At 40.3% G+C, this 25184-nt stretch overlaps 1 non-coding gene across 1 annotated transcript; it reads right to left on the bottom strand.

Moving 5' to 3' along the window:
• Window positions 1-22974: 22974 nt before the first annotated feature.
• Trnae-uuc lies at window positions 22975-23046 on the bottom strand. The gene has a single exon. It is a non-coding gene; the product is annotated as a tRNA-Glu (tRNA).
• Window positions 23047-25184: the final 2138 nt, after the last annotated feature.

Genomic DNA, 25184 nt, shown 5'->3' with positions numbered 1-25184 from the left:
CGAGTATACACAATTAATCCATTCTTGGGGTCCTAACATGCTTACATAAAAAGCAAGAGATATGCATAATTATGTTAATCAAACCAAGCCATATGATGAATTTTTTTCACCTATTAATATCTTCCAGAATTTTAGCTCCTTTCTCTCCTGCAAGGTATTAAGATAATGAGTAAATGTTTATTCAGCATAAATGTTCTCAGCTGGACAAATGAATCTTTGTTCTGAAAAAAGTTTATGCATACACACACACACACACACACACACACACACACATACATACATATTCTCTGAAGTGTAAGGGGGAAGGGAGTAATGCAGGGGGGTTTGTGAGGGTAAGACTGGGAAGAAAGGGGGGAACAGGGTTTCAATCAAAATGTAAAGCAAATAAATGAATAAATAAATAAATAAATGAAAAATGTCTCTCGTCTACATAGATTACTGGAATCCTCAATTTAGGAATAAGACATGCTGCTCTTATTTTTAAGCATAATTCATTACCTGGTGATTGCAACCATCCAAATGTAATAGCAATAGCACCAACAGAATCATGTCTTGGTATTGCTCTCCATGATTGTACTTAAATTCAATTCTGTTCTCACACGCTTCACAAATGTCTGTTTTATAACTAACTTTTATAGTCTTCATGATCACTGAATTTTCATTTGAATAAAATGAACACATATATTGTAAAATCAAGTTTTCTCAAAGCAACTTCCATGAAGAAATAAAGGAGTTGTATAGGGTCCCTGCAAATTCAAGTTCTGAAGTTCAGACAGGGCTGGGGGGGTGGGGAGGGTGGGGTGGGGAAGTGATCCCCAGGGTAACAGTCTGTCATTGTCACCACTGTCCCTCTCTTCTCTGACTTTTGCCACTTTGCTTCTCTTTCCTTTTGGACATTCTCTATTCTTTGTTGTTCAATAGTTGACCGTACTAAGGATCTTCACCATCAGTAGCCAGGCAGGCAGAAGGTGGAAACTCACAGCTCAGAGCGTCTTTAAAAACAACACAACTTCAGCAAGATACCTCCATGTCTGCAAAGTCCCCTCTCTCTAAATACTTCTTTGTGGGTGGGTTTCAGATGTCATACCCAGATGCTGTTATTGGCAGTTTAGTAAGGGAGGGAGAGGAAAATCCCCCCTCCCAAAAAAAAAAAAGTAGGAAGAAAACAAACCAAACAAACACAGACACCTAAGGAGATCAGTTTCAAGGACTGTGGGCCACACTTTTAAGAGCTATTTTGAAAACGTTTCAGGGTTCCTTTAAATAAATACTAGGAATAAATAAATAGTGAAATAAGTAGCTAGATGGCTCAGCAGTTAAGAGTTTCCTGCTTTTGCAGAGGACTCAGTTTGGGTCCCAAGATCCATGTCCTGATGCTTACCAACACCTGTAACTGCAGCTCCAGAAAAATTCTTCAATCGTTTTGGCTTTTGTGTGCACACCACACACACACACACACACACACACACACACACACACACACACACACACACACAAAGAGCCTTCCCAAGCACACAAACACACAAAAATAAAATTTTAAAAACATTAGACATTTATTTACACTTTTAAATTTAAATCTAATTCCAAACCTAGGCTGCTGCACTCTGCAAACTGATAGCAAGGCTCTACTGCTGAAGACAACACCCACACAATTTGTTGAGTATAGAGAGGTGTAGATGGTGCATATATAGAGCCTTCACCTGTGTATTTTTTGGTACAGGAAGGTTTCTTGTGGATTCCTGGGATTGTTGATATGTATAATGATAACACTCACAAATAGGACCATTTTCCACGTCCCTATCTCTTCTTTACACTACTTGCTTAGTTGCTCTTGCTGGATCTTCCACTACAAATTGGAATGCAATAGTACAAGTGTGTAATTTTTATAAATAGTTAGTATTATAAGTATTAAAATTATATTGTAAATATAATAAGTGTTAATAATACAAGTAGATAATTACAAGTCTTCTCATATTTAAGGTCTTAGTGGGAGAGCTGTCAGATTTTTTTGAGACTAAGGTTAACAGTGGGTTTTTTAAAAATGCCCTTTATCAGAGTGAGGAAGTTCCACATTACCTAAATTTTTATTCAGTGTTTAGTTATAAGCAAGTGTTGGCCTTTGTGAAAGACTTTTTCTCTAGACAGAGACATTGACATAATTATATGACTATTTTTGTTTACTAACTTTTAGATTACATGGCTTTCTGTATGGTGAACCATCCTTGAATTCCTGGGATAAGCAGATCACCAATTGTAATCAATTTTTATGGTCAAATTCACTTTGCTAGTAGTTTGTTCAATTTTGCATCTGTGTTTGTTTTTCAATTTTCTTCTTATTTTGGTGTCAGATCTGAAGCTGACATCAGCAGACAAATTTGAAAGTATCCCCTTTTTTATTTTTTGGGGAAGAGCTTGGTGTTATGCAACGAAGTCATGTGCTCCTGGAATTTTCAATTTTCTTTGTTGGGAAGCTCTTATTACTGATCTTTGCCTGATGTGTGTGTGTGTGTGTGTGTGTGTGTATGTGTATATATATATATATATATATATACATATATATATATATGTACATATATATATGTATATATATATATGTATATATATATATGTATATATATACACATATTCAGAATTTCCATTTGGTTTTCAAAGTTTTATATTTTGTGTTTGTCAAATTGTTCATATATTCAGAATTTCCATTTGTTTTTCAGTTTTATATTATGTGCTTTGTCAAATTGTTTATAGAATTCTCTTACACTTCTTTCTGCATGGTCAGTACTAACATTTTCTCTTTCATTACTGGTTTTATTAGTTTGAATATTTTTCTTAATTTTGAGTAATTTAAAAATTTAAGACAAAGCCAGGAGTGGTGGCACACGCCTTTAATCCCAGCACTCGGGAGGCAAAGGCAGGCAGATTTCTGAGTTCGAGGCCAGCCTGGTCTACAAAGTGAGTTCCAGGACAGCCAGGGCTATACAGAGAAACCCTGTCTCAAAAAAACAGAAAAAAAAAATTAAGACAAAATGACCATTATATTTGGATGGTTTTAATAGTATTCTATGTTTGTTCCTATTTTCTCTCCTTTACTCCTTATTTAAATTTAGTTTGCTTTTGATTTTCTTCTTCATTTACTTAAATGGAATTACATTGTCACAAAATTACACAATATGCTTTGACCATATTCTTCTCCATACTCTGTTATCCCTCATTTACCTTTTCCATCCCATTAGTTTCTTAATGGAATAGTGTGGGAAAATCTTCTTTCTTTTCTTTTCTTTTCTTTTTCTTTTTCTTTTTCTTTTTCTTTTTCTTTTCTTTTCTTTTCTTTTTTTTTTTTTTTTTTAAGCATAGCATTCACAACTCCTTTCAGCAGTGGCTTAACTTTTTCCAAATACATTGGTCAACTGCTTTTAGATGATTTTGATATTGGCTGCTATATATATGTCTTATTCCATATATTTTGCACATGTTACTCTAATTGACATCTCAATGAATAGTAGGTTTTGGATGACTCATATATTGCTAGAGTTCTTTAAAAAGGATTCTATATGCACTATGTGTAAAAGACATTAGTTTTGAGGTTCTAGGATGGAATTGTAGCTACTCATGTATACACTTGACCTAAGATGGGCCCTCCTCTATTCAGGTAAGGTAGTCCTCTTAGATGAGTGTGTAAGGAATGCATGTGGAGTGGGAAGGAAGGAAGGAGAAATACACAGCCAGCCAGATCAGCAGAATCAACCCTGCAGAGCAAGAGGTGAAACTGCAGTTGGGATGTAATACATGAGAGACGCACATATATTTTTTCAAACAGTTGTGTTTTCAAACATTACCTAATAGATGAAGAAATCCTAACATAACATATACCAATAATGGTGGTTAGACCTGTGACTGCAATGCAGCCCCATGAGAAAGAAAATAGAGCAGAGGTCACTGGATCATGTGCATCACAATTATTCTTCCATTTCCCAGTTTCTTTTATAGGTCACATCTTCAGCCACCCTCTCCACTTTGTATGTTTTGGTAACACCTGCTATTTTGTCCTAAAAAAATCCTTATGCCTTGCGCCTTGCAGCTCTGTCCATGAGAGGGTGCCCTTATTTTCTTTATATCCTGTACATTATCCTTAAAGGTTCATTTCAGACATTTTTTATTCTACACAAAGTTCCAGATATTTTTAAGTACAGCTTGTACTTCTGCCTGAGCCATGACAATAAATATCTGTCCTTGTAAATCATGCTGGAAGATCTGCTATTATGTTGGCTTGCACTATATTGAACTCTCTTGTCTTCACCTTAATTTGACACCCTTTCCCCCCTCAGTGTTTATAAAAGTCGTGGCAGAAAGTAAATGTCCAATAAATATACATTGAACTAAATGAAATCTGAGCACATATATCATCATTGACAGGTACGATAGCCACAAGAGCAGCACAGATTATGAAACAGGTTAAGGAATTGGGAAGAATTACAGCTAAGGAGCTATTCTGGAAACACACCAGATTATTACAAGCAGGGGCGAAATAAAGAATCAGGTAAAGGTTGGGTCTTGCAATTAGAAAGCAAAGAAAATGAGAATAACTTAGATGGTCTTGGAAATAATGAGAGTGATAGACTTGTAAGGCAAAGAACTCTGGAAGGGAGTGTGGAGTGTGAAGATGTGACAACAGTAAAAAGTTCCAAACATGATCAATAAACAACAAACAAAGTCAAACTCAAGGTGAACCTAAGGTTTTTATGGCAAAACTTACTCTGTGATGTCACAAGAGCCCACTGCAGCCTCTGTGCACTGCAACCATCCCTTCAATGTCAGTGCACACTGTCTACCTGTTGGCTCAGATTGAGGTTATTGTATGCCAGCTATAGAGATTTTGCTATAGAGTTATCTGGCTGTATGGAAACATGATTGTTTAATTAGGGAGGACCAAAGCTTTCAATACTTCCTGTCTATGATTCCTCAGCATACAAATTCCAGATTATATTTTTAGGTGACACTGTGTTAGATGATTTTATCTTAAAAAAAAAAACTGCTGCTTGAATTGGAGATTGGATTTTTATTTTTTAAAAGATTATTAAATAAAATTTGGCTTATAATTATGACAAGATTTCTGAAATGGCCTTAAACATATTTCTGATAATTCACACTTCATATTAACATCAAATGATATTCTTAACACTGATTATAGAGGAGCACACAGGCTGCAGAAGCAGCACAGCAGCTGGGACAGAGTCCTTTGGGCCTAAATCTGCACCTGGGTGGTGGGACTGATCCTCAGCCATCTGTGCACCTTCCCTGCCAGAAGAGAGCTTGCCTCCAGGAAGGGTCTGACCCTGGGACTCAGGTGATATCACCATTTTCTCTCTGGTTACTCTCTAAGGCTGGTCCACTCAGGAGCAGCAGAGCAGCTAGGACAGAGCCCTAAGGGCCTATATCTGCACTATATCTGGAGGTGGGGCTGTTCCATAGTGCTTTGAGCACTGGTCTTGCCAGGAGAGAGCTGGTCTCCCAGGAGTGCTGACACAGGCTTACAGACTCACAGGAGGAACAAGCTCCAGCCAGAGACAGCAAGAACATCTAACACCAGAGATCACCAGATGGCAAAAGGCAAACACAAGAATCTTACCAACTGAAACCAAGACTCACTTGTATTATCAGAACCTAGTACTCCCACCACAGAGAGTCCTAGTTACCCCAACACACTGGCAAAGCAAGACTCAGATTTAAAAACATAATTAATGATGCTGGTAGATAATTTTAAAACAGACATTAATAACTCCCTTAAAGAAATACAGAAGAGGGCTGGTGAGATGGCTCAGCAGGTAAGAGCACTGTCTGCTCTTCCTAAGGTCCTGAGTTCAAATCCCAGCAACCACACAGTGGCTCACAACCATCTGTAATGAGATCTGATGCCCTCTTCTGGTATGTCTGAAGTCAGCTACAGTGTACTTACATATAATAATAAATAAATCTTTAAAAAATAAAAAAAAAGAAATACAGAAGAACACAGCTAAACAGGTAAAAGGCCTTAAAGAGGAAACACAAAAACCCCTTAAAGAATTACAGAACACAGGTAAACAGCTAGAAGCCATTAAAGAAGAAACACACACACACAAAAATCCCTTAAAGAATTACAGGAAAACACAACCAAACAGGTGAAGGAATTGAACAAAGCAATCCAGGATGTAAAAATGGAAGTAGAAACAATAAAGAAATCACAAAGGGAGAAAACTCTGGAGATAGAAAACATAGGAAAAAGTCAAAAGCCATAAATGCAAACATAACGAACATAATACAAGAGATAAAAGAAAGAATTTCAGGAGCAGAAGATTTCATAGAAAGCATTGATACAACAATCAAAGAAAATGAAAAATGCAAAAAGATCCTAACCCAAAACATTAAGGAAATCCAGGACACAATGAGAAGACCAAAGCTAAGGATAATAGGCATAGACAAGAAAGAAGATTTCCAACTTAAAGGGCCAGTAAATATCTTCAATAAAATTATAGAAGAAAACTTCCATAACATAAAGAAAGAGATGCCCATGAACAAACAGGAAGCATACAGAACTCCAAATAGACTGGACCAGAAAAGAAATTCCTCCCATTACATATTAATCAAAACACCAAATGCACAAAACAAAGAAAGAATATTAAAAGCAGTAAGGGAAAAAGGTCAAGTAATATATAAAGGTAGACCTATCAGAATTACACCAGACTTCTAGCCAGAGACTAAGAAAGGCAGAAGATCCTGGGCAGATGTCATACAGACCCTAAGAGAACACAAATGCCAGTCCAGGCTACTAAACCCAGCAAAACTTTCAATTACCATAGATGGAGAAACCAAAGTATTCCATGACAAAACCAAATTTACACAATATCTTTCCATGAATCCAGCCCTTCAAAGGATAATAACGGGAAAACACCAATACAAGGACGGAAACTATGCCCTAGAAAAAGCAAGAAAGGAATCCTTCAACAAACCTAAAAGAAGACAGTCACAAGAACAGAATTCCAACTCTAACAACAAAAATAACAGGAAGCAACAATTACTTTTCCTTAATATCTCTTAATATCAATGGACTCAATTCCCTAATAAAAAAACATAGACTAACAGACTGGCTACACAAACAGGACCCAACATTTTGCTGCTTACAGGATACCCACCTCAGGGAAAAAGACAGACACTACCTCAGAGTGAAAGACTGGAAAACAATTTTCCAAGCAAATGGTCCGAAGAAACAAGCTGGAGTAGCCATTCTAATATCAAATAAAATCGAATGCTATCCAGAAAGTTCCCTATACCCTCCTCCCCGCCCTGCTCCCCTACCTACCCACTCCCACTTCTTGGCCCTGGTGTACCCCTGTATTGGGGGATATAAAGGTTACAAGACCTAGGGGCCTCTCTTCCCAATGATGGCCAACTAGTCCATCTTCTGCTACATATGTAGCTAGGGACAAGAGCTTTGGGGGTACTGGTTAGTTCATATTGTTGTTCCACCTATAGGGTTGCAGACACCTTCAGCTCCTTGGATACTTTCTCTAGCTCCTCCATTGGGGGATCATTGTTCCATCCTATAGATGACTGTGAGCATCCACTTCTGTATTTGCCAGGCACTGGCATAGCCTCATACAAGACAGCTATATCAGGGTCCCTTCAGTAAAATCTTGCTGGCATATGCAATAGTGTCTGGGTTTGGTGGCTGATTATGGGATGGATCTCTGGGTGGGGTGAAAGGAGTTACAGAGACAAAGTTTGGAGCTAAGACGAAAAGATGAACTATCCAGAGACTACTTTGGTCCTTAGAATGGGAAACAAAATACCCATGGAAGGAGTTACAAAGACAAAGTGTGAAGCAGAGACTGAAGGAATGACCATCCAGAAACTGCCCCACCTGGGGATCCATCCCATAAACAACTACCAAAAACAGACACTATTGTGAATGCCAACAAGTGCCTGCTGACAGGAGCCTGATATAGCTGTCCCCTGAGAGGCTCTGTCAGTGCCTGACAAATACAGAAGTGAATGCTCACAGCCATCCATTGGATGGAGCACTGAGTCCCCAATGAAGGAGCTAGAGAAAGTACCCAAGGTGCTGAAGGACTTTGCAGCCTTATCGGAGCTACAGCTATACAAAATAACCAGTATCTCCAGAATTGCCTTGGACTAAACCACCAACCTACTAAAACACATGGTGGGACTCATGGCTCTAACTCCATATGTAGCAGAGGATGGCCTAGTTGGTCATCAGTGGTTGGAGAAGCCCTTGGTCCTGTGAAGGTTCTATGCCTCAGTATAGGGGAATGCCAGGGCCAGGAAGCAGGAGTGGGTGGGTTGGGGAAAAGGGTGGGAGAGGATAGGGGGATTTTTGGAAGGGAAACTTGGAAAGGGGCTAACACTTGAAATGCAAATAAGGAAAATATCTAATAAAAATAAATTAATTAAAAAATTCAAATGGTAAACAACATTGATTATAAAATCAAAAGTTAGATTAACGATGAAAACATTGAAAATGTTCTATATTTGCAGTAGCAAACACCCAGCCAAAACTTAATTCTTTATGTAAAAATAAGTAAATTCACCTTATTTGTATGCAAACTTACTCCCATGTTTAGCAAATGATAAACTTACATGTAGACTAAAAATTATTTTAAAGTATTCTTATAAATCACCAGCAGTAAAAATTGAATACCTATTTCATACGCTTGGATACCCAGGGCTGTAGAGAAATTTCTCAGATGAAAGTTTGGCAAGTGGAAATGCTTAAGAATCCTTGTTGCATACTGGCTGGTGACACATATCTTTAAAACTGTCACTAGGAAGGCAGAGGAAGGTGGATCTCTGAGTTCTGAGTCAGAATGGTTTAGGGAATGAGTTCCAGGATAGCCAATGCTACACTGAGAAACCTTATCTCAAACAAAACAAAACAAAACAAAAAACAAAACAAACAAAAACAAGCAAACAAACAAAAAAGAAAATTCCGTATTGCTATTGTAAAGATACCCGAGGCTGCCTATTTTATTCAAAAGAGGTTTAACACATTTACAGTTCCGGAGGTTTAAGGGTATGGTATGTGTTCCAGTTTGGTTCTGTAGGTGTCCTAATGCTATCCCAGTGTTGGAAGGGTAAGGGCACAGCTAGACACTAAAGTGGAGGGTGACTGACTCAGAGCCAGGTTTTCTGTCTTACAATAACTCTGAGGACAACTAGTCACTATCTCTTGAGAACCATGCTAGGTTTTTCAGAGTTCTGGACCCCAGTAGAGATCATCTTGGAAGGAATGAAGATATTATTGAGACTTTTGTGAGCCTCATTTTGGCTATCAGACTATTTGTTAGAAGAATGATCTTCACAAAATTGGAATTTCCCTAAGGATCCCAATTCTGGGAAAAGAAAAGGCTGGTTCCAGTCAAAGATGGAACTTGTCTTCAGGAAAGAGATTTTTAGACAGTTCTGATAACTTATCAGGCCATCTTATAGGTGAGACTGGAGCCTAGACTATGACGGATGAATGATGGGTAGGTTCACACCTGAACTAGACTGCTCAGCTATGCAAACATTTTATCTTCTATTTATACCTAAACCTCAAGCCAGGGCCCTGAAGAAGAGGTTGGGGGAAGAGTCCTTGAACCTCTTTGTTCCTCTTTGTGATGTAGTCACAGTGAATGCATCTTTCCCTTTAGTGCCTTTCACTATTTCTTTCTGTAATTGGCTTGTAGAAAATGGGTTGCCAAGCTCAGTTTTGTTATAACTGTTGTCTTAGTTAGGGTTCTCTAGAGTAACAGAACTTAAGGAATTGTTTCTCTATATTAAGGGAATTTGTTGTAATGATTTACAGTCAGTAGGCCAACTAATGCAACAATGGGCAGCTGTGAATGGGAAGTCCAAGAATCTAGTAGTTGCTCAGTCCCATAAGGAGTTTAAGTTGGTCTTCAGTCGAAGTAGGTTCCAATAGAAGTGCTAGCAAGTAATTGCAAGCAGGTGAAGAAGAGTGAGTCTTCCTTCTTTTAATGTCCATATGTAGGCCTCCGGCAGAAGGTGTGGCCGGAATTAAAGGTATATACTACCACACCTGGATCTGGAATTTGCTTTGTCTCAGGTTGACCTTGAACTCGGAGATCTGCTTATTTCAGTCTCCTGGGATTAGAACCTTTGCCTGGCCTATATGCCTCCAGATCTCCATGTCAAGATCTGGGTTAGAAACCTGTATCTTCTAGCCTCAAGATCTGGATCACCATGTGCCCTCCATTTCTGGACTGTAGTTCATTCCAGATGTAGTCAAGCTGACAACCATGATAGCATTCAGAACTGTTCAGTGTTAGGCTCTAACCCTAACACTCTCTAACACATGACCATTAGGTTCCAACTCCTGATAATTCCTCTACCTCCCATATTGCCACACGGAGGACCAAGCTCCCAACAAATGAACTTTTGGGGACTACAAGCACACCATAACCAAATCACAATATAGGAGAACTGAGAACTGCCAGTACACATAGGGGTGCTGTGTATGGATAACAGGTGGACCCCTGCCTGTGGTGCTGACTGTCTCCCTCTGTTGGGCATGGATTTGGATTTGAGAATCTTCTAGGATATTACTGTTACCATTAGAAGAATTCTTTTTCTTTTTTCTTTTTCCTAGACTGGCTTTGTTCTGCTACTTGTTGGAGTTTATTCTAAGGAAGTAGGTGGGAACACTGAAAATCCCCAAAGACACCTGAGCAGGGCCAGGAAACCCTAAAACCCTTGAATGGTAAGATGGCCAGCTTGAAACTCCATGCTGACTGTCAAGTGTAGCTGAAAGTACCTTGAACCCTCAGTTGTTTTGCTTATCTGTTGTTTCATGGGGAACTAATTACATCCTAGGACAACAAACCTCTGATGAGTTAGTACCTGGGTGATTACATTTAAATTCACTTCCTCAAATTTTTATTTTTTAAATTGAGAATCCTAATATACAGATGAAAGATAATATTTTTTCTCTTAACATGTACCTATTTCTTGGGAATGCACCTATCATTATGCCTGATTATTCCACCACAATATGCGCTTTGTTAAAGGGAGGAAAAGGAAGCTTGTCTTAATTAACTAATGAAAGAGAGGAAGGAACGAAAGAAGTGAGGAAGGGAGGGAGGAAGGAAGGAAGGATGAAAGAAAAGAAGGGAAGGAAAAAGTAAGAGGAGAGAAGGGAGAGTGCAGAGAGGGGAGAGAGAGAGAGAGAGAGAGAAAGAGAGAGAGAGAGAGAGAGAGAGAGAGAGAGAGAGAGANAGAGAGAGAGAGAGAGAGAGAGAGAGAGAGAGAGAGAGAGAGAGAGAGAGAATAAGCCATCTGAATATAAGTGATGCTATATATAAAAGCTATTATGGGTTACCAAGGAAACAAGAGTTCTACAAGTGACAGAAAGAAAAGAACATCAGGTTGTTGTGACAAATGACACTTGAAGTAATGCTTTTCTTGTGGTGCTTGCTTTTATTTAACATGGCTCTGAGCAGAACATTATTATTGAATGATAGATTAATGTGGTAAAAGAAAAGTTTGGCTTGTGGATTTGTTTTTCCAACACTGGAATAACTAAGCCAGGGAAAGCAGAAAACAGCTGGACCATCAGACTCCACCGTAGGGGAGGATGGCTGATGATGACTAGCAAAGTTGCAGGTGGAGTATGTGCTTTCATGGTTCCCAAACACAGCAGTCTTCAGGCAGCAGTGAGCAAAGCACAGCTAAAAATACAAAGGCTGTGTGACATCAAAATGATCAGTGGCTTACGCTCTTTGATACATTGTGTATACTGCTAGTGCTTGCTAGCTAGTGTTCTAACATCTGCTGTGAAAGATGAAAAAATTATATATGCATGCATATATAAAAATCAATCCTCTCTCTTTCTCTTTCCTTCTTCCTTAGTAACCTATTGCTTTTAGTGGGGGAGTTCCTTAATATCATAAGTTCCTAACATCCAGTTTCAGGGGGCTGAGTAGCTGACAGCACAGGTATTTGTAGATATTAAGACACACCATGCCTAAAGGCAGTTGGTTTTGATACGCATGGAAAAGAATAGGCAGACTCGGGCTGGTGAGATGGCTCAGCAGGTAAGAGCACCCGACTGCTCTTCCAAAGGTGCAGAGTTCAAATCCCAATAACCACATGGTGGCTCACAACCATCCTTAATGAGATCTGACTCCCTCTTCTGGAGTGTCTGAAGACAGCTACAGGGTACTTACATATAATAAATTAATAAATCTTAAAAAAAATAATAAAAATAAAAAGAAGGAAAAAAAATAGGCAGACTCTTTCTCTGATTGTGGCAAATGCTGTCTTCATTCATTCTTGGTCTGGCTACCTTGATTCACTCAGGAGATCCCTGATGCTCTCATTTATTTAGTCAGAATGTAAGATAACATCACTGACACACTGAAGGTCAGGCAGCGGCACCAAGTGCAAATGGTGAAGATGTTATACTGTGTGTCTCCTGTATACTTCATTCTGCAGGATGCTAAGGCAGAAGGCTTTTTCAAACACTTATCACGGAGCTCTGTCTGCTTTAGTCTCCATCCTCAGTGCCTTAGTAAGTGCTGTGTATGATGAGTCCACAGCCCTTGGACAGGCTGTGGTTGCAAGCGGTAAAAGTATCTTCCTTTTGGCTAATGTAGTTGTCATCTCAGAAGCTTGTTGTTAAATAAGCTCACCATTTCTAGTTCTTTCTGAACTCTCTGGCTAGTTCAACTCAGCGGTTCTGGCACAAATGAATCTCCAAGCTGACTGATTCAATCTGGCTTCTCTCCGCTTCTCACTGAATTGCTCTGCCCGCCCTCAAACCAACTCTAGTTTTCTGGCTCCTTCTTACTCTTTTGCTTCAACTGCCTCTGCTGCTCTGCCTGAACTACACGAATTCACAAATAAACTCATTTCCACTTTCCTGGAGTCACTGCACTGACTCCCCGCTCGCTGACTCTCTTCCACTGCACTGAACTCAACTGACTGAACAGAACTGACTACTGAGGGTTGGGATTAAAGGTGTGTACCACCATACCTGAACCTAAGCTTTTCTTTACCTAGGACTTGTTCTGCAGGCCTTGTACTCAGAGGTCTGCTTACCTTTGACTCTTGAGATTAAAGGTGTGTGTGTGTGTGTGTGTGTGTGTGTGTGTGTGTGTGTGTGTGGATTTCAGCTAGAGTAGCTACGTTGCTGGCTAAATTTCCTCTGTAGCAAGCGTTTCATTTCTGTGCATCTGGGAGGCACTGGCAGCCTTCTCTCTGGCTTGTGTTTTTGAGGATGTTGTTTTAGCAGAGAGCTTTGTTAAGACAGAGATAATACCTCCCTCTGGAGCAGCAGCAAGCTTTGCTCTTCAGTAATATAAAAATAGCATCTCACTTGGGAACAAAGGCTGTACAATTTTCAGGAATTGCATTACAAACATCTGGGGCTTTCTAAGCTCAGGGTGCCACAGTTGTAGCATAAACCCACAGCAAATGTGGACTCCATCAAGCCACTTTCATATAGTCTCCACTGGGTTTAGAAGACAAATAGTCTATGAGAAATATGAGGCAATAAATACTTTTGTTGTAAACCAAGGAATTAGGTTTCATTTCCTAGCATCCATAACATGGAGTAGTTACCTCTGGGCAAAAGCAAAGCCCACAGTTCCTGAGACTTTTGAAACTGCTAATGCTGCTGGCCTATCATACCTCTAATTTATATCTATTGTAGTCCCATCATGCTCTGTTTCTGTGAAAGAATCCAATCCACTGCTGTTTCTCATGTATATGAATGTACATGTGTGTGCACAGCGGTCTGGATGACAGACCCTGACATTGAATGTCTTCCTCTATCATGCTCCACCATATTTTTTTGAGGTAGGGTCCCTCATTGATCCTGGACCTCATTTATCTCACCAGTCTGGCTGGCCAGAGAGCTCCAGAGAATCTCCTTTCTCTGCCTTCTCTATGCTGGAATTACAGACATGTTCAACTATGCCCTGCTTTTTGCATGCATGCTAGGGACCTGTAATAGCAAATACTTCATTGATTGAGGCATTTTTCTATTTTCTTTTTAATGCACAAGCTGTCTGTGATGGTCTCAAATTCATTTTGAAATATACTTGTCCTTTTTTGAGCTTGTTCTTAGTTTATAGCACAAAAGGATATATGAGCTAATCTTGTACTTTTCCTGCCACTATGCTTGGTTTGTCCTCTTTCTTTGTGGAATTCCAATTCCATTTAGTGGATATCATATTTAGAAGTTAAGATATGTACTCAGCCTCAGTCCAAGCTGAGAGTGACTGTATTTTTCCAGATTTTGCAGTTGGTCTCAGAATTAAGAGTTATAAGTCAGCCAGTTATGCTATGTAAGCTTCTGAAAAACCTCTAGACAATGAAGCTTTTTGTATTACAATGTTAGAGGGACAGTCCCCTAAATATTGCCCTTCTGACACTAACTGCAAGTTCTGGAAAAATTCAGTCCCTCTGTGTATAAGCTATTCACTAGAGGGCACTAGGAGTAACAGTGTACCAAAGTGTATTGCAAAGAAAGGGAAGAAGCCGAATTGTGCCAAATGCAGAGCCAGTTTCCTCCAGTTCCACAGAGTCCAGTTACCACCTTGGTGTCTATGCATGGCAATGTGCATGAGTATGGTTCCACAAGGAGGGCTTGAAAGCCTCAGTGTCTAGACATTTTCCTGAAGATCTCTCAAGTAGCAGGACTGATAGACTTGATTTATGACCCTTACTTCTGACACAAATTGAAAATTCTGGAAAAATGCAGTCCCCTTCAGCACAGATTACTCTCTAAGGGACTTAGTGACTCCTGGAAAGATGGTTTTCTCACAGCACAGTCCATAGGGAAATGTTACCCCACTCTCCAGGAGGTTGGTATCCTGTGGTACAAAGTCCTTACCCCAGTGTTCTGTCCAGTATGGCCATTGCCTATAGAGCCTGGGAGTTGTTTACGTGGAGTGTTTTGGCTTTACATCCAAAGTTATGGTAGTGATGAAGGGAGGGGCAAGACTGCAGAGAGCTCTTTAGAAGATCAATTCAAGCCCTGATTGACTATATATTAATTGCTAGTAAAAAGACAATGATAATTCCCCCAGGGAATGTCTTCCCTCAAGGAGGTATGTGAATTGGTGAATAAACACACATCACTGGTATTTTAACTTTGTTTTCATCTTTAGCACTTACCCCTTCCAAAAACTCCCTAGAGATTTAAGAATGAGGTTGTTTGGGGAGGCAGTCTGCAAAATCTGTCAGTGCTAAATACTAGAAACAGAGTCACTACTGGCTTGTTGAACCGCTGAATGCTAAAAACACAGTCATTACTGGATTGTTGGTGGATGTTTTTGCTCCATTGTGTCCGGTCATGCTTAGCATCATGCTTCCTCTATCTACATGATCATGTCCGGAAGAGCTTTAAGGCTCATGAAGCAAAGGATTGACGCAATACTGCTGCTGTAGTATAATCTGGTGTATGTTCTGTATGGCTCATCATGGACATTTGAAAACATAAATAAGAACAACCTGGATGTAGAGCTACTGTGGCAGTAGGCTGTGCACTATTAGATAGAAACTTGACAAATTCTAAGTCAGCAAACTGCGGAGATCTTTGCACATCCATAGTTACTATAATAGCCACGATGTAGAGACAGCCTAGATGTCCTTACCCATAAAGAAGAAAGAAAATGTGGTATGCATACACACATGGGAGTTCTGCTTATCTGGAGGAAGCAGAGGAATTATGTCTTTTGCAGAAAATGGATGGAACTGGAGATTATCATCTTAAGTGAAAATAGAGAGACTCAGAACAACAAATATGGCATGTTTTTTTCATATGTGACTTTAAAAAAATATATATATGACATGAAAGTAGAAGGGGGCAATTTGAGGAAAAAAGAGGCCAGCAGGATGGGATAATGGATGGGATGTAAAGGTGTCCAAAGTGCATTCTATTTGTGTCAGAAATGACATATTTAGCCATGCTTTTCTGCAATGAATATATACCTCAAAAACCAGAGTGAGAACGGCAATGGTGCTGTGTGCTCCTTTGGGGAGGTGGAGTTTTGGTTTTTGTTTTGTTTTGTTTTTGTACTTATTTACATTATATTACCGTGGAAATGATATTATCCCTGCTTTAAAAGAGCTCACCAGAGTTGTCAGCATGTTACTATGAAGGGACTATTTTTGCTACTATACTCGGCAGAGTGACAGAAGTATTTGTCTGCAAGGTAAAATCTGATCCTCAACTGATGGAGCTGGAGCTGTGCTGACTACCTGAGGTTGCTGCAGTTTATGTGAATGTAAGGACAGTGGGGCCCCCATTTCTATCTCATTAGGGATTGAATGTCACAAGATAATTTTATCTTTGCTTCTTTCTCAAGGAGCACAGGAGGTCCTCATTCTTCCTAATAAAAATGACTTTAATAAAAGGTCAATTACTTTTTGTTATTTATGAGCCTTTTGCTTGTTGCCAGCAGAAGACCTTAAGGCCCAGTTTAAGTTTAGACAACAGGTTGCTGATACAGCTATCTAGTATGGGTCAGTTGGAACATGGCTGGTACCAGAATCATGGGATGTGATAGCTATTTCTGGTTGGCAAGTTGACTACATCTGAAACGAAATACAATCCAGGAATGGAGAACACACCTGTGAGCCTGATATTGAGACTGGAAGATACAGTTTCCGACCCAGATTTTGACATGCTTTTTATCCAGATACATGCTTTTTATCCAGATCTTGAGACATAGTGGTCATGAGAAATTTAGGTCCAGACAAGGTAGTACATGGCTGTAATCCCAGGAGACTGAGTCAAGTAGATCTCTGAGTTCAAGGCCATTCTGGGACAGAGCAAGTTCCAAATCCAGGCATGGTGGTATATATGTTTAATCTGGGCCACACCTTCTGTTGAAGGCCTACATAAGGACAATGGAAGAAGGAAGGCTCACTCTTCGTCTGCTTGCTAGTACATCTGTTGGAATCTATTTCTTCGGGATTTCAGCTTACACAGACGACTAGCTGAAACAACTAGCCTTGTAGGACTGAGCAACTACCAGGTTCTTGGACTTGCCATTCACAGCTGCACATTTTTGGGTTAGTTGGATTGCAGACTATAAGTCATTACAATAAATTCCCTTAATATAAAGAGGCATTCCATAAATTCTATGACTCTAGAGAACCCTGACTAATACAGGGGGCTATGAATAAACACAAAATTGCTGACACTGAACTTTCAGGGAACCCCAAAGTAAGCAATAGTGTAATCTAATATATGACTATCTTTTTGGCATATGTCCCTTTTGTATGATTCAGTATAAATAGAATGTCGAGATCAGGTGCCTGTGACTTTGCCTTCACCAGCCTGTGTCTATTTCTAGGTCCGTGTGTCCATCAGCCTGTATGTCTTTGCCCTCCTGTGTGCTTTTGGAAGCTGGGTGTGCCTGCTGGCCTTGTGGCCTGTGTGTTGGTAAATAAAGCATATCTTTGCTTGTGGCTCCATAAAAATCTCTTTGACCAGCTTGCTTTCCATGACCCTCCTTTATGACATGCAAGCTTGCATCCCCTATGTCTTATCAGTAAAAATGAAATTTCCTTTAATGAGGCTTCAAATAAATCATTTATTAATTGCTTGTATTTGTACAAGGTACATATACATAGGAAAGGGAGAATGGGCCCAGGGAAGCAGGCAGGAGACAGCACTGAGAGACTGGATGAATGTGGCTATTGTGCTTGGATATACTCTAGCTCTAAACTAGCTAGTAGCCAAAGCGAAAAGAGATAGTGGGTAGGTTCAGTGGGTCTTTCCCTGTCTTTATCCATCTGTTTACCAAGCAAATGCTTTCTGGCTGGACATAAATAAGACCCAATTTTATGTAGAAAAAAGAAACTTTCACTTTTAGATTGACTGACAAGATAGAAGTCATGTTTAAGTCTTTTATTTTGAACTGGTGGGTAGCTAAGGAGTTTAGGTGGTTTCTGGTGAGAGTCATTGGTTGTACAGGGCGGTTCTTGGAAAAGAGGCCACAGGCTATGCTGTGCTGGGCCTAGGTGGGCCTAGCAGATGTTCTGTAGCTTCCCAAGTCTTTCTTCTTTTACTCCATCCTGCTTCTTCTGAGAGAACCAGTACCTTGGCGCAGGCCTGCGTTGTCTGGGTTGTGTGTCACACACATCACATACTTGGTATTCTACCAGCAATAGGTCTGCTTCCAAATTCTCAAAAGTGGCACGCCAAGAAGCGGGAGAATAGCTGTTTTCTAGTCAGATTTTGCTGCACATACATGTTCCTAACTGATGATACAACCATGCCCCAGCAAACCTTGTATAAAAAGAATGTCAACCGTGCATTGAAAAAAAAAAAAATAACCTACTGTGCATCAAAGCTTAGCAACACTGTATTACTCCAGAATGCAGTTGTTCATCCTTAAACAGAATGGCTGACCCAGAACTGCATCTCCCTTTTATTGCCTGGCCTCAGAGAAGATTCTGCACATATCACTAGCCAAAGCAAAGAGCAAAATTCAAAATGAGAAGTGTTTTACTAAATGCCTAACAGTTTTGTGTAATAGAGTCAATAACTCCAAAGTTGAATACACCCCTGCAAGGCTGGGAACTGCCTCTATTTAAAACCAGCTGCCATTCCTCCATTGAGAAGTAAAGTCTATCTTTCCATGTTCTGGAAACTGGGCTAGCCTGGTACTGTGTTGAATAGTGGAATACAGCACACATGGTACTAGCCAAGGTCTAACCTTTTCCTTTCTTTCTTTCTTTCTTTCTTTCTTTCTTTCTTTCTTTCTTTCTTTCTTTCTTTCTTTCTTTCTTTCTTTCTTTTTTAATATCATGAAGACTTAATCAGGCTGGCTTTCAACTTAATAGCTTTCTGTCTCAGGCTCCAACACAGTTGGGATTGAAAGCCATTACCACTATATCTGCCTGAATCCAGCTGTAAACAGGATGGTTCGTTCCTGCTTCCTTCCTTCTGGAAACCATCCTCAGGTGGAAAGCCAGTGCTTTGTGAAGAGTGAGATAGCATGTGGTGAGATAGCATGATGTGCCGTGACTCCTGTGTGGAGAGTGACTGGACAAGTGTCATGTCAAATAGTAACTGCTTTGCTGAGTCCTTCTTCACTCAGCAGAGCTGCATGGTTGTTTTGGTGTGGCTGTATTTAGGAGCGCTTTGTTACACACACTCCAAACCAATAACCTCAGTTTCAGAGAGAACTGAAGATTAGCAAGCAGCACAAGAAATAGGTCCGGTATTGGGCTGTTTGACAGTGTGGAAACCTGACAACCATCATAGGGTCATCTGGCCAGCCGGTTTCTGATTAGATTCTGTCAGTCTGAGGTCGTGATATATCAGAAGGTAATAGGAAGGGGCAATTTGTTTTGTTTTGTTTTTCTTTTCAAAGCATGTGATTTCTCAGGTTCCAGTCTCTGGCATTCCAATTAGAAGTAAAGAACAAAACTCCCAGATAACCAACCAACCTAAGCAACAAACAAAGAAACCTTTCCATGAGCTTGGATAGTCCCACGGGGACTCAAGCAGTCAGCGTGTTTAAAGCAGCAGCATAGAGGGCTGCAGAAATGGCTTAGAGGTTAAGGGCACTTGCTGTTCTTCCTTCTAGAGGACCCTGACACAGATCCCAACAGCCAGGTTGGGTGACTCACAACTATCTGCAATTATAACTGATGTCCTCTTCTGTTTTCCTTGGGAACTGCACTAACACATGGTGCTCAGTCCTGCACATATCCATATACAGAAAGTAAGTAGATATTTAGAAAAATACTAAAAACAAAGGAGTGTTTTGTGTTCCAGGTAGCCTCTATAAGAGGTTGAGTGACTGCTGCTAACATTAGCAGCTTAAAGGGGCTCAGAGGTCCCAGTATTGAGTTCAGAATCTAACAATGTCACTAGCTGATGCTCCTAATTTCTGATAATGCTCTCTATCTCAAGGGCCCAACTCAGTAATAAAGCACTAGTCCAGCATATACAGAGCATTGGGTTAGATCACTAGTACAAACAAATAGAATTACTAAACAATTTTAAGTGTATTATACTCTTCTGGTTAGACATTAGTTAGCACATGCTTCATAAGCAACGCTGCCCAGGGAAGACACCAAGAGGTTTTTTTTTTTTTCCTTTGCTATCTTTTCCTGAGTACAAGCACTGTAGTGACCTCACAACTTGCCAAAATTGAGGTAGTGGGAAGTCACCAGCATAGTAGCAAAATATTTCTTTAAATTTTCACTAAGTATTTCTTGAGATTAATGGAGATAGCAAGTAAGATGTTGGGACCCTCAAGAATACTGGAAGAAATTGCTGTAATGGTGGACTGCTTTCTTCTGACAGCACTCGAGAAACTCTAGAAAGGTGAGTTACTCGAGGTTCAATTTCTTCAATGTAAAACTGAAACTTCGTGTATCGTGGCCTGCAGACAGTTCCTATTAGTTGTAAAAATAAGAGAGAGAGAGAGAGAGAGAGAGAGAGAGAGAGAGAGAGAGAGCTGAACATCAGGTCTATGATTTCATTCTTCAATCCACAGAATTATAAAATGGAGTCATAGTCTATCCATAACATACAAGTGAAATGTGGGGTACTGTGTAAGAAAGAATGGATCATGAAGAAACTCACTGAGAATATTGGAGCTGGCTTAGCTGAGGCTGAGAACCATGAAACTCAAAATTTCCAATAAAGCTTGAGAACATTTGGACTAATGTTCACTTTACAGCCTTGCTAGCATGTCATTTAACTGTACGTGAAATATCTCCTCCAAACTCACCCCCTGTTGTGTGGATAATTATGTTCCCTGATCGCCTAAGATCCATCAAGGCTAAGAGCTTGGTGGAAGATGAGGATTATAGTAACAGTATTTGTATCAGCTGGCCAGAGTCAAGAAAACAGACGTTTCAAACAGCAAAAGTAATAGAGTTACAGATTCTCTAAAGGAGCCAGAAGAAATAGCCATTAGGTCACTCAGATATTCATAATTTCAGATCTCACCACTCAGGGCTGAAAGAATAGAAAGATTGGCATTCTGCTGAGACAGGCTCTTCTTCTGCGTGGACCCTGTTGTGTACTACCATTGCTATGGGAGCCACACTCTGTGAACCCCATACAGGATCTGCTAAAACTGCCAGGGCTGTTGAAGTCTAGGTTTGTTACTACTGTCACCGCTAGTAGCTCACAGCTGTCATCAGCACCTATCAGATTCAACAGTGCCACTGGGGGGCTGTACTTGGGGGCAGCCATCAGGGGACAGTTACTGCTATTTCAGAGACATCATCTGAAATATCATGCTCTCCTTTCAACGTAGCATCCTTCAGTCTTCCGAGAGATGAATCAACAGTCTATAGGGAAGGAACTCTGGGAAATATAGTTTGATTCAGTGCGTTCAAGAAAGGTAAAACATATCCCTCCCATGATATGAAAGAAGATAAGGGCGAGCAAGAAAATGATCACAAAAAGCCAAACCTTTGAACAATAGCTATCCATGCCCAGCCTTCTCTGAGTTCTGTTTCCATACCTGAAGTGCTCAGGTTTGTGTTTGGGGATTGTCTGAAACTACAGGAGCAGTCTTACTGTCAACCTGTGTCTGCCACAGCAGACAGCCTGGGGTGAAACCTTTAGATAACAATGGTTGAGCCAACAGGACTTCTGAGGGGAAGTGAAGTGGAGAGGCACTCTAATAGGTATTTATTAAGGGCATTTTTTTTTTTTTTTAAGAACTAAGCCTTAAGAATTTGTTCTTGATGCTGGAAGGGGTGAGGAGATAGGGTAGATCTGGGAGGAGTTAGGGTGAGGAGTTAGGGTGAATATGATAAAAATACATTGCACGAAGTTCTTTGAGAATTAATAATATATTAAAAAAAAAGAATTTGTCTAATGTCACATGATGTACAATTCCTGAAACAATAATTTGCAAATTACTCGAATAATCTTTATAGGTATATTTTATGTGGACTCCTAAGCAAGCTGAAAATGTAGAATTAGTATCCAGTTAAGAGACAAAAGTACTATCTTTGTTTGATAATATAACTTCTCCAAAAACTTATCTCTGCCATTCATGCTGCTGGTCTATGAATGGTCTGGAGTCTTCTTGGTCCAGATTCCTGTTTTCTTAACCGAGTTTTATTATGCAGTGGTTCTCAACTTGTAGGTTGGGACCCATCTGGGGTTTGAACAACCCTTTTACTGGGATCGCATATCAAATACCCTAATATCAGATATTAGCATTACAATTCACAACAGTAGCAAAATTACAGTTATGAGGTAGCAATGAGACCATAATGTAGTTTTGGTTGGGGGTTGCTACAACATGAAGAACTGTATTAAAGGGTCACAGCATTAGGAAGATTGAGAGCCACTGAATTAAGGTAATCAACTGGAGCATGGTGGGACTGGTGACAAGGTTTCCCTAAGATCTATGAATAGCACAGGGATTGGTTCAACCATTGTTCTGTTGCAGGTATGCATTAACATATGCAGGCTTGGGTTACCATGGCAAACACGCAGGTGTATGCACCGGATTTATTTGCAGCATTGAAGATTTCAAGGACTCCCACTTCGGAAAATTTGTCTTTGCTCAGAAGCTAAACTAAAACTGTAATTCTACCCAGAGACTGCTTCCACGCCTCACTTTCCTGTAAATTATTAGGCAAAGTGTGAGCAGATGAATAAATGAATGTGGCCTCTCCAGTTGCCTTTTGTATTTATTACTCTGCAGTTGCCCGTAAAGTTGTTTCTTCTGCGAGTCTGCTTTCTTAGTCTCTCAGCCTTAGCGACTCCCCTTCTTTCCAACCCTCAGGACTCCAACTGGGCAGGTCCTGAAAGGTGGCTTCTCTGCTCACTGATAGTGTTTCTAAGTTGTTCACTTCGTAACAATTTGCCATAGGAGACTAAGGACCAGGAAATTTGTCAGAATCTAACAGCTTGACCACTGTTTGTATGCCATACTGTGAAATGCTGAGCACTGTACAAGAAAAGAAAAATGTTCATTGTTCCCACACCGGGAGTCGAACCCGGGCCGCCTGGGTGAAAACCAGGAATCCTAACCGCTAGACCATGTGGGAACTGACGAAAACGGCTTCTAGTTTAAGTCTATTGAATCATTCAAAGCTGCTTCCGGCTATACCGGCCCGCCCAGTGTTTCGGCAAGCTGTCTCTGCGCCTGCGCGGCAGTACCGAGTCCTTAGTCCCTGCAGTGCTGGAGGCATTGTTTTTGTCTGCTGCGCGGCTTTGCTGGCGGTCTCTGGCGTTGCAGACCGGTCATATCCAGCCCTCAGACTGGCCTCTGTTTCTAAACCTCTGCTATACTCTCTGCGGTGTAGTAGGAGAAACAATAGTTTAATGGATCAGCACACTGGTGCTGAGAAAGGGTAGGTCAGGAGCCTTGTCCTCAGGGTTTGGTGCTGAGACAATTATTACACTGGCTTTTCCAAATACAGTTTAGATCGCCATTTTCACTGTTTGATTTTCATTCACTGAGATTAAATCAAACTCTGAACTAAAATGAAATGAATGAAATCCCCAAAAAAGGGCTGTTTTGCACAAAGGGCCTTTGAAGTTCTATTTTAAGATCTGACGTAGATCGCCTTATGTTATTGAAGGGAGGAGGGTATTTAATCTCTGACAATAATAGAATCTCAGATGTCTGCACGGTGAAAAAAAATCCATAATACTCGCAAGCATTGCTGGGAAGATGCCTCTATAAAGAAGGTCAACAAGCAGTCAAAGCACTGTAAAACGTTCATTATACACTTAGCATACAAAGAGCATGAACGGGGAGCGAGGAGGGCAGGAGTCAGAGGAAGGCTAAAAAAGAAACAGTTCTGACTGGATACAGAGAAGGTACTGTTTGCCGGTACCATACAGTTACATTTTAATTGACTGATAAAACTGATTGGTTCTAGAATTCTGGGTTAATTTCTGAACCTGGGGATGCTAGACACACTCTACCACAAGTTATAGGCCCCTACAACAGTTTAAAACAGGCAAAAATACTCCCATTAAGAACAACTATGGAGGCCTGTGTGGTGGCACATGCCTTTAATCCCAGCACTTGGGAAGCAGAAGCAGGTGGACTTTTGAGTTCGAGGACAGCCTGATCTACAAAATGAGTTTCTCTAGAAACCCTGTCTCGAAAAATTGGATAGCTTTTGTTAGCAGCAAATAATGAACAGGTACTTGGGAAGTCTGGGTCTTTGGCTTGCTTCTGTTTTTCAAAGACAGAATAAGGCCATTTATTTACCTTCCGCACAAATGAGTTAGAATAGCAAGCTTTTTCCTGCCGTACCGTGTAGTCGCTGCGGAAAGCCAGCTACCATGCAGAGGTTTTCTTTCCCAGCTTTCATTTCTGCTAGGCTGTGAAAGGCTATGAGATGGGTTGTAGACTCCAGACCGGCTGCTCAGGAAGGCAGTTGTAGCTGTTTCTTTCTCTGTCTGAGCACAGTAGACTGAGGCTCAGGAGAACCCAGAAAGCACAAAGCACAGAGAGTGGGATTTTTCTGGAATCACAGTGCCTAAGCAACTTGTGGTACTCAGTATGCTGGTATAGTTGGAAATCAAGTTTTAGTGTATGAAATAATTGAAAATTTGGGCCTATTTGTTAATAATACTTGATGATTCAATAGCTTCCTCTAATAAGGAAAATCATTATGAAAAGTAACAGAATTTTCTACTAGCTGATAGACTTTTGGGTGAGGAGACTGAACATCGAGAAAGAAGACTTGAAAAATTAAGAACGAGGCAGTAATACCCTGTGCTTCTAGTTTCCCTCCTTTATTGGATACGTGGTTACTGGGTATGGGTTTTGTGTATGTGTGTGTGGGTAGTGGTATAGAGTTCATTATATAGCCTAGCCTGGTCTTCATCTCATAGTCTTCTTGCCTCAGCCTCCTAAGTGAACACTTTAACAATAGAATTTAGACCTAAGAAACATTTGGATCTGAAAAAAATGACACATACTTTTAAAGGCCTAAACCTTAAACCCATCCACAGTAATTTTGTTTGTGTTGTTTTCCCCAAATCTTCTCACTCATGGAGCTAGTAAAATTCCTGCAGGAGACTTTCCTGTGTTGAACCCATGACACAAATGTACCGAAATACTATGAAAATAATAAAAAAACGCAGAAAACAGTGTCTCCATAGAGGAATGGACTATTCCGTGACGATGGACATTCTGAGTAAAAAGGCCATGGAGCTCTACTGT

The sequence above is a fragment of the Mus pahari genome, chromosome 1 (genome assembly GCF_900095145.1).
Source record: "Mus pahari chromosome 1, PAHARI_EIJ_v1.1, whole genome shotgun sequence".
In the NCBI taxonomy this organism is placed as follows: Eukaryota; Metazoa; Chordata; class Mammalia; order Rodentia; family Muridae; genus Mus; species Mus pahari.
Note: the sequence above shows the minus strand (reverse complement) of the source record. Positions and strands in the feature narration are given on the sequence as shown.